The following is a 10,711-nucleotide window of genomic DNA, read 5'->3' as shown; positions in this document are numbered from 1 at the left end:
CTGCAGAGTGGAGCTGGGATTCATGGCTGCAACACTCGGAGATGCTTCTTTCCACTGCTCTGTAATGTCCCCATGCTCTTTATTGGGTCTCTCCCTCACTGCACTGTGCCTTCCCCCACTCATTGCCCCCTGAAAAAACCCTCAAGAAACAGCAACCGTGCTCTTTAAAAGTGCTGCAGGCACTGAGGGGGCCCACGTATTTCCTAACAACAGCTCATTACCAGAGACACTGCTTGTTTTAGACCAAACTTAACCGTCTTCCCACACAAACCTTCTGTTACCACTGTTTGTTGTGAGGTTTCTTTTCCCCTCCCCATTGCTGATTTTAAAGCCAACTACAGATTGCCTCAGCTAGCTTAGCCATTCTCTGTGTGGGAAGAAGTCCAGAAGAACCATTTCTAGCCCTCTTTGAGATGGGGCCTGTCCTCGTTGACCAAGACAAACTGCTCAGGCCCTGCAGCATGGTGACCCCCCTGACCCCCACTGAGACCCCTGGTTACCAGCAGTCCAGCCCACCTGAGGAGCAGGCTTCCCCACACAGCTCCCGCAGGGGCGGAGACCTCTGGGGTGTGAATATGAGAAGCACTGTGTTCCTTATCAGGAGAAAGCAAAAGATGGAAGTGGCTCGTTTGTATTTGGGAACAGAAGGGGGGTGGGATGTGAGGGGTGTAACCCAGATGGAGCATATAACACCTGTGCAGTTTATTTAGATTTCCTCATAGTCAATTCAGGAACTGCTTCCCACCAAACCACCAGAGTATTTCTTGAGACAGTCTCCATGCCCAGGCATCTTGGAGGGTACACAGCTCTAGAATTTGCCCACAGTCAATGGACCAGCTAGCAGGTCAGCAGGAAATGAGGTAAGCTTGAGCTTGATGTAATAGTCATTTATTATTTGGTAAATGATTTTAAATATGATCTTTATCTCCATGCAGAAAGTGAAAGATGAGAACTCTGTGCCCTTCCAACTCTGTCTTGTCTTTAGAAGAAAACTTGGTCAGGACTCTGTTCAGAGTTCAGTGAATGGAACACAGCATTTTTCCCCCCTAATGAGAAACTAGAAGGGGACTGAGTGGGGAAGGAAGTCTCAGTCTTACTTTGAACTGGTGTGACTAGTTTGAATCAAAACGAAGTAATGTGGTTTTATAACCTACCACTTTCTTGTGGCCTGTTACAATTACGGGAGAGTCACAGTGTCCTTTGAAGGGAGTATGTGGGCTCTAGAAAAACAAGGTAATTCATAAGCAGTATTGTAGGTAAATACATGTTATTAAAAAAAAGTGGCATTATATTTAGACTCTAATGATTATGAGTTCTATTTTTTTTCTTCCTCGTATTCCAAAATAAACCAGTACTGAAGCCATTAAATGTTGTATTTATAACTTAATAAGATACTAGTTACTCCCCAGAGTATACTGGTCTGCCTAATGCAACAGCTAACCTGTATTAATGGAAGCCACGGAGTGCTTTTAGAACTGCCCCCATCTTGTTAATTTGCGGGTCAGTAGTGCTGTGATAAAATCTAACTTGTTAGGGTTCTCTGAAAAGATCCCCACCTTCATGACACTCCACTCAGTGATGGCTAGATGCCAACTCAGCAAACACTGCTAGAATTCTGCAGGGTCTGGCTGAGTGGAAATTGTAGGCTTTAAAATGAAAGCAGTGACCTTGAACCTAAATAGAAAGGATTGATTTTTATGTAATTTATGTAGTGTGTCATAATGTAGAAAATATCATTGGTCTACTCAAAATATGAAGATCCAGAGAATTTTCTTGGGGTGAATTTTTTTTATTGCAGGTCTGTATATTTATTGGGCTCTGAACATCCATTCAACCCACTGAACATCATACCTACTTTAATGAGTGTAAGAAGAATTGGGATTACAGCCTAAAAATAACAGCTCTAAGTGAAGGTTCATTGCATGCTTAATATGTGCTAAGTACTTAACTTGCATGAGCTCATTTATTCCTCCTAACAGTCCCATTGAGGTAGAATTTTATTCCAGGCCACTTCATGTAGCAGGAAAGGATGACAGCTTCCTATTCTATTGGACAGGTAGGTTTTTTTCCCCTCAGGGAAACCTCTTTCTACACCCTACTCCTGGGACAGCAAGCTGTGTCCGAGGGTAAGATTCAGAGAATCTCAAGAGAGTTGTCCCTCTCCACCTTCAGGACACTGAGCATGGCTTCTATTGCTGGGGAACACTTACCTGGGCTGGCTTATCCTTCCAGTGCTTTTAGGTAGTGGATGACTCACCCAGTACCCCTCAGGCTTTTGCAGGTACTGTCTTTAGAGAAATAGAGACTCTATGCAGAGACTGTTCCAGTTCTGGCATCAGCAGGTAACCCTACTTGAACATCTTGGGCTTGGGAATTACAGGTAGAAATTAAACCCAGGGGAGAGTCCAATACTTTCCAGCTGGTAGAAAAGTTCTATCAAGGTTTACTGCAAGGAATGGGCAGGAAAAAGAAGCATGACCCCACCACCACCCGCTCTGACAAGGGCAACTTTCATTTCATGTGGTATAGTTAACGAACTGCACACTCCTGTTCTAAGCTCTTTCCATGGATTGACTCTTCATTCTGACACCAACCCTGCAAGGTAGGTGCTATTGCCAACTCTGTCTAGCAGTATGCAAACCCAGGCAGCTTAAGTCCTGGGCTCCACTAAGCTTATATGTGCTCTATTGCTGTCCAGTGACTGCCTGCCTAAGGGTTTATGTTAGATCACCCAGAGGAAATCCCACTCTGCTGGCTGGTGTCCCAGGTGTTAAATTTGAACGTAAATAGTCGAGAGACAGGTTCCAAAGGCCAAAGGCTTATCTGGGCTGCCTGACCACTGCTCTGGTGTTCATCTCCAGGAGATGCTGGGTTTCGGCGCCAGTAGCACCTACTTATCTCTGGGTTGGTGGGCCCCAAGTTGGCCCACCCTGTTCTTACCAGCCTCTGGGACAGCTACTCCTTCACAACAGTGTCCACTCCTAACATATTCTCCTGTCACTTGATGGCCCCAAGCCCTCCTCCTTCCTAAGCAGACCTAATCCTGTCACCTGCCATGATCCACCTGATGGGATCTTCACTCAGCTTGGTACCCAAGGCCCTGGTCTGACAGTTGCCTACTTGTCTGTTCATGTCTTCTGATCAACACTTGGGCTCTGACGCTCTCTCCTTAGGCTTTTCTTTGCCCTTGCATGCGTGATTTTCTCTGCCTTGAATACTCCTAATTCTCTTTTCCATCCACAACTCCCTAACCTTTGTCCTCCTGGAAAACTTTTTATTGCTCCAGGCTCTGCAAAAATAATTTCTGTGGCGCCTTCCCTGAGCATCCCTGGAAATTGATCACACCACTCAGTGATTCCATTTCATTTTGAACTTGATTCTGCTGCAGCGTTTGTCACTGTATTGTGGTTTCATATGTACTATCCATCTTTTACACGCACTTGTGTCCCCTGCTAGACAATGAGCTCCTCAGAAACAGGAACTATGTCTTGATGGTCTCTGAGTGGCTGTTCCTGGCACAGTCAAGAGATACTGCTGAACTTAAAAATAATCAGTGCAGATTCATTGGTCAGTCTTTACCCACCAGTTATAGCCATGGACTTTGTGTTTCATCAGAGACCTTTCTTAGGAGGTACAGTCACCCAGCAATCCTGTAGTGCCCTCTTCCAACAAATGGCAGCCACCTAACTAGCTGAAATTGCCTGGTAGCTGAGAATTCTGAGATAAGTGCAAGTCCTCTTTTCTAACCCAAATGAAAGATTTTATATCTGAGCAGGCACTCTGATATAAAATATAATACTGGACACCGGTTTATTTCAGTAAAGTCAGGCAGAAGAGGACATTGGGGCTTTATCAAACAATGATTTCTGGTAGAGAGAAGTCAGTGTCTGGCTCAAACCAAAATGTCAGTAGAGTAGCTTACAGTTGACAACTTGCTTTGGAAGCAGAATAAACTGAATCATCACACTCCTTGTTAAATATACCAGCCCTATAGTGAAGAAAAAGTGACTAATTTTTTTTGTTGTTAATTTCTGCTGAGAAGCTTGTTCTAGAAGAGGGTATATTTTCAGTGAGATTTTGGCACAATCGAAAACAGATGGTTACATGTTATTTACTGCTTCATCTAATACTAAAATTTGTGGCAATTGATTATGGAGCAAAAGTTGCTTTTGGACAACATTCAAATTGTGATTGTGTTGATTGGAGCTGTAAGTAATAGTACAATGTTACAGTCAGGAAACACAGAATCTGGGCTAGACAACTGGGGGATTATATGCAATAAAGACAGTTTGTTTCGTGTGAATCGATTCCAAGGGAGCATGGCGTGAGACTTTTCTGCCATCAGAAAATAGAAAGGGCAGCAGTGAGCTTGTGACTCTCACAAGGAGCTCTGCCAAGAAGGTGTCAAAGAGTTCTGCTGGAAGTGGTTTCAGAAACATCATAGGCCAAATGTCTCTCTCTAATCTTTTCAAGTAGAAGGTTCATATCTGAATATTAGAAAATTTTGCAGAACCCCTTCCCCCCAACACACAATAATAGTTGGTCAAGAAAAATGCAAAATCTCAGAACACTAATATGACTTCAGTATTACTTAAATGCATTTACATTTATTCTTTATTTATTTATACTTAGAAAGGGAGGTGGGGAGTGGCAGAGGGAGGGAGAGAGAATTTTTTTTTAAGATTTTATTTTTTTTAGAGATAGAGCGGGGGGGTCGGGAGGGTGGCAGTGCGGTGCAGAGGGAGAGGGACAAGAAGACCCCACTGAGGGTGGAACCCGATATGGGGTTCCATCTCAGGACCCTGGGATCTTGACCTAAGCCGAAATCAAGAGTCAGATGCCTAACTGAGTCACCCAGGTGCCCCATATTTATTCTTTAAAAAGCATAGTTGAAAGGTATCAGTGCAAAAATGTGGGACATCTCAAAAGGAGCTTTATATCCTTCCAAGGGCTATTCTTTGGTTCATTCACTCATTTATTTACCAAATACTTATGGACCACCACCTTTGGCCCTGGCCTGAGCCTTTAGAAGCTGATTTTCTTGTCTTCAGAGGTTGTGAAAAGCACTACAGGAGACAAAGAAATGGACATTTCAGGATAGGTCCTTTGCTGTCTTATGTCACATAATTGACTAAACTTTGAATCCAGACCTGTAAATAAGATTTAACTATCAATTCAGGAGAACACTTATCAAAGAAACCTAACTGTGGATGGTAACTGGGTCACTCTTAGCTTTGGATATGGTGTGAGCCACTGAACTTAATTTATCTGCAGGCCAAAACCCAAGTTAAAACCATTTCCTGTAATAGCTATATAGCTACCCTCAATCTCACCTGCTTTTCTGGGTTTCTAGTTAACTCCTCACTGTCATCTCAAGGGAGAAAGGGAGTAAAACTTCCCCATTGACTCCTATTTCTGCCTCCCAGGATTTTCCCATTCTGTCTTTTTAAAGCAGAATCCTTTTCTCATAATTTGTTTACCGTAGTTCATCACACTGAATTCACAAGGACAACATAGAAGCTATAGCATAAACCAGTAACAGATCCTACAAGAGTATACTATCTAGCAGACAGTGTCATGCTTTCCAAAAAAAAAAAAAAAAAAGTAAGACTACTTCTATGTGCTGTTCTAGGTGCTGGGGATATAGCAATAAATAAAACACAAGAATCCCTGTTCTCTTGGAGTTCCCATTCTGGAGGCAGATATGACTGGTACCTTGCTAACAGACTCACATGCGGACAGAGTAGCTAGGGGCATGCAGGAAGCCTCCCTAGTGCTATCAGCCCCTGAGCAGAGGTGGGTAGAACTCTGATCCACTGAACTGTGGATTGGAGTGAGGAAGATGCCAACCACCCCAGAGGGAAAAGTATGAAGAAGGACACAGAGGTGAGAAAGTGTGGCTTGGGCAGCCAAGTTGTTGCTGTGGTAACTACTGCACATGGCATGGACTGTATGCCAGGCTCTGTGCTACATTTTTTACATGTAATATCTCCTTAGATCTTTATTATAACCTAGCTTTTTATTTTTAAGATTTTATTTATTTATTCACGAGAGACACAGAAAGAGAGAGAGGCAGAGGGAGAAGCAGGCTCCATGCAGGTAGCCTGACATAGGACTCCATCCCAGGTCTCCAGGATCATACCCTGGGCTGAAGGCGGCGCTAAACTGCTGAGCCACCTGGGCTGCCCTATAACCTAGCTTTCAAGGTCTGAAGCTCACAGTGCTTTTTTTTTTTTTTTTTTTTTTTTTTTTTTATGATAGAGGGGGGGGGGGCAGAGACACAGGCAGAGGGAGAAGCAGGCTCCATGCACTGGGAGCCCGACGTGGGACTCGATCCCAGGTCTCCAGGATCGCGCCCTGGGCCAAAGGCAGGCGCCAAACCACTGCGCCACCCAGGGATCCCCTGAAGCTCACAGTGCTTCAGCAAGCAGCAGAGCCAGAATTTTGAAGTAGGTCATCTGACTCTGGAGCCCAAGATCGGGGCAATTACACCATGTTGGTGTCTCAGCCCAGATCCCAGGCTGAGGAGTGTGGATTTGATTTCATAGGCAATGATGAGAGATGTCAGGAATATCAACCCAATGGAATGAGAAATGACCTAGGACATGTTTGTGCTGCATTCCCTACATAGGCTGAGCGATAATAGGTTTGCCAATATGGTCTTCTGGGTGTGGAACAGATGCCTGGAGGGAGGTGCCACCAAAAGCTCAGGTAGGCCAAGTTCGGTGTCAGTAATGGAATAGGGCAAGCTGTACCTGTGGCCTAGTGGGGGCTCTTGTTAACCTAGATAGGGCCATCAGAACAACTACTATGGAGTTTCCTTCTGAACTTGGTTTTGTTCCACAGGTTTTTTGCTTCCGTTGCTGGTCATGTACCCTCCAGTCACACATACCAGCCAAATTCCTTTAATGTAATTGAGAAGTGTCCTCAAGAATGGGCAGCACTCAGCCTCTTCTCTCCACGAAGGTTATGAGGGGAATCTCAAGAACCCTATCCCCGCACACATTCAATTACATCCAACTCTTTAATGACTGGAAGATAGCCATCACCACCTTTGTCATCATTGTCCCTCACCTAGGTTGTTGCACCAGCCTGGTCTCCCCATTTCACTTCATCCTACACATACCTGTCAACCTTACTCTTCCATCTTGTCCCCAACCTGTTCCAAAACCCTCAACTCCCACCAGTGTTGGCCCCAACTCTCCAAACTGTAGGCTTAGACTCCCTTTGGTTTGTTTCCACTATTTCTCTGCCCTACCTATTCTACTTTCCAGCCAAATCCCATTTTCCTTGAACTTGCCTTCAATTTCCCTGTAACCACGAGCATTACTATGCTCCCTCTCCTCCTGCCCAGAATAAGACCCATTGCTAATGCTGCCTCCTCTGAGAAGTTTTCACTATCCTGTCTGGTTTGGTCTGGGCCCAGTTGTGTCACTCACACAGGTGTCATTTGTACACCTGATACTAAGCTCTGCAAGGACCAGCGGGTATAAACACCTCGTGTCTGTGTCCATTCCATTTCTGTGTTCCTTACAGCATAGGCCCTGGCACCCAAAAAGTTTGTTTAGGTGGAGCCAGAACTGTCTCCTATATCTTTGGGAAGGTTCAAGTAGGACCGTAGCAAGGTAAGAGATGGGAGACCAAATACTCACTGAGATGAAAAGACATATTCTTGTTCTGGTGAGAGTTGAAAATGTGTGACGCTCACTGTACCATTACTGGTTGTATTCGCTCTTGTAAACCCAATCACCCAGCAAATGCAGATTTTTTTTATAACCAGCTACCCCAGGCCAAGAAGTGACTGGGTGTTGAAGGTCGGCTTTGTCACTTTCATGTCGCTCCCATCATCAGGACTAAAATGTACTGACTCGCTGAGAGGACCCTACTGCACCTCCACAGCCCCTGAGCAGCTGTCACAGCCTGGTGCGTGGAATCAGAAACCAAGTGCCGGTCTCAAACCAGGTCAAGTACAACAGTCACACCCACAGCCGAGCTCCTTCTGTGCCTCCCCATCTCTACCCCCTGCAAATGGAGGCTGACAATAATTCAGCTATATTTGCTTTTTGAACTTAGAAAAATGACTAGCTTGGCTAACTTTAAGAACATAGTTTCTTCCTTGTTCTTTGAGTAATCTTATCGGAGTCACAAACTGGTGCTTTCAGAAGTCAACCCCAAAGAACCCCCCCCACACACAACCCCACCCCCTACCTTGAGCAGGATGAAAGTTGACTTGCTATTCTTGCTATTGACTTGCCTGGGAGGCAGCTTGTCCTGTGATCAGAGTGGCACTTAGGGGGATTCTGCACCGTGCCTGGGCAGTCTCATTCTCTGCTTGAGAGCCCCTCCCCAGATATGGCTGCATCAGCTCCAGGCAAAACTGTGACATGTTTTCTCCAGTCAATAGCTGTGCTTTTCTAGCAGCTACTGACCCCTGCCCCCCCTCCCAGGTCATGATATAGAACTTATGCAGACAGTGATCAAGGAAGAGACTCTGGATGAGTTCCTCTCCTGGGCTAGGAAAGGAGCATCAGAAGATTGACAAGCTGGGTTGGGCACGCTAGTCTTTTCATGGTTCTGTGAATTAGTTTAAACTTAACAAAAATTTACACAAATATTTGCATTATCATTGTGTGATTCAGCCCTGGACCTCAGGATTTCCTGCCGGCCACATGTGCTTTTTTTGTGTAACTAAGTATGATCAAGCATAAAGCACAAATCATAATTCACAGCTCAATGAATTTTCACAAAATCAATGTACCCGTGTTGCCAGTAACCTGATCAAAACACCTGAGGCTCAAAATTCTCTTCATTCCTCTTTCCAGGAGTAACCTATCCTGACTAGCAATAGCACCATTAGTTTTGCCTATTTTTGAGCTTGATATAAATGGGATCGTACACTCCATATTCTAGTGGCTTATGTTTTGTTTCTGAGCTTTATCCATGTGCTTGTGTGTGATTATAATTCTCCATATTCATTTTCAATTCATTTGCTCTTAAAATTGCAGCTCAGATTCCCATCAGAGCAGCAGACCGTTTCAGCTATGAGTGAGACTGTCATACATAACCCTCATCTGCTAGAAACAGCATTCCCAATTACAGGAATGTGACGCAGATGAGGGAGATGATGGGTATTTGGAGAGATTCCTGAGTCAACAATATGGCTTGAACTCTTCACTCTTCTTCAAGTGAAGAAGATTTGCTTGCTCTTTTACCTCCAACTCTTCCTCCTGAGTTTCTGGGTCTCCTGATATAGAGGGCCACGGTCAAGCTGTCTTTGGAGTGTGGCCGAGAATTCAAGAGGGTCTTTCTGCTGAGAAAGTTTAACTGGGAGAGGGACCTAGAGGCTGAAGCAGCAGCAAAACTTAAAAGCTCCACACAATGTATTGAAATGAATGGCCGTCCTATGGGTGGGTTACTAGAATACATCATTGGTTGTTTTAGGGGACCAGACACTCTCCCACTGAGAGTTCGTTATACACCACTCTTAGCACCTTGAACATTGCTGTTGCTCACTTCTCAGAGGTAAGCTGCCTGTTTTTCAACTTACTGTGGAAAGGCAGGGTGGTTCTAGGTGGTTGGAGTAAGGACTCAGGAGGGTTGGCACAGCAGGGAGTGGTCTGCCTCCAGGCAGGGCGCTGGACCACTGCCCACTCAGGAGGGCTCTGCAAATCTGTGCTTCCTGGTTCAGAGCCATCTCACCCTAGTGGGAGCCAGCTGGAGCCCAACCTCTTTTTGTCCTTCCTTTACTCCTTGTTTTAAAACATTTATTGAGCACTTGCCTTGTCCCCAGCTTGGTGCTGGGCTCAGGGACTACAGTGAGAAGCAAGACACGGTCCCTGCTCTCAAGTCACAGGAAGCCCCTGATAACAGGAAATGCTGGTAACTTCTAAGAATTGCAAGAGAGCAAGAAAGGTCTCCGCCATGAAGCTGCTTATGCCCCACACAGGAGGCAGCAGACGCTCAGGGCTCAGTATGATAGCTCCCAGGTACTTGGACGTAGAGAGAAGCCTCAGCAGAAAACAAGGTTCATCCTAACAAACCCCAATATGGACATTAGCCACTGGGTTTTGCGTGTTTATCATACACAAAGCACTTTGTAAGGGCTCTACAATCATGATCTCATTGTTCTACTGCCAACAAGCCTTTGGGGTCAGAGCACTTGTTCTCTCCCTTTTACAGATGAGGAGGCAGGTTCAGAGAGGTTGCACATCTTCCCTTCGTTCAATGAGTCTTAACCACAGACACTGTGTCCCTAATTTATTGCTTGACCAGAAATTGAGCCACCTCTACAAGGCCTGCCTAAGAATCCAAAGCATATGAGCATGTCCAACTTTGTTGAAACTCTGGGAGCCCAAGGAAAAAATGAGGAGAAGCTTAAAGGAAGAAGAGAATGAGCAGAGGTTACTCATTTATTTGAATGTCATGTGAGTACCGAGGGTAGGTTAAAAAAAAAACAAAAACAAAACAAGTGTTGTAGTATAAATTGTCAGCTTAGCCCACCTTCCACATTGGAAAATAGCCCAGGTGCCTTGGCTGAGCCAGGAGAAGGGATCAAAGCACAGATAGTGAGAATCTCCCTGGTGAAGGAATACCCTGGACAAATTGAACCCACTGATGAGTTCGGCAATGAATACCAAGGTTGCTGGGTGTTCTGAAAGACTACTTCTTTTTAGAAAGGAGAAAGACGTCTTACAAACCAGGTCATAAGGAA

The sequence above is a fragment of the Vulpes vulpes genome, chromosome 2 (genome assembly GCF_048418805.1).
Source record: "Vulpes vulpes isolate BD-2025 chromosome 2, VulVul3, whole genome shotgun sequence".
Classification (NCBI taxonomy): domain Eukaryota; kingdom Metazoa; phylum Chordata; class Mammalia; order Carnivora; family Canidae; genus Vulpes; species Vulpes vulpes.
Note: the sequence above shows the minus strand (reverse complement) of the source record.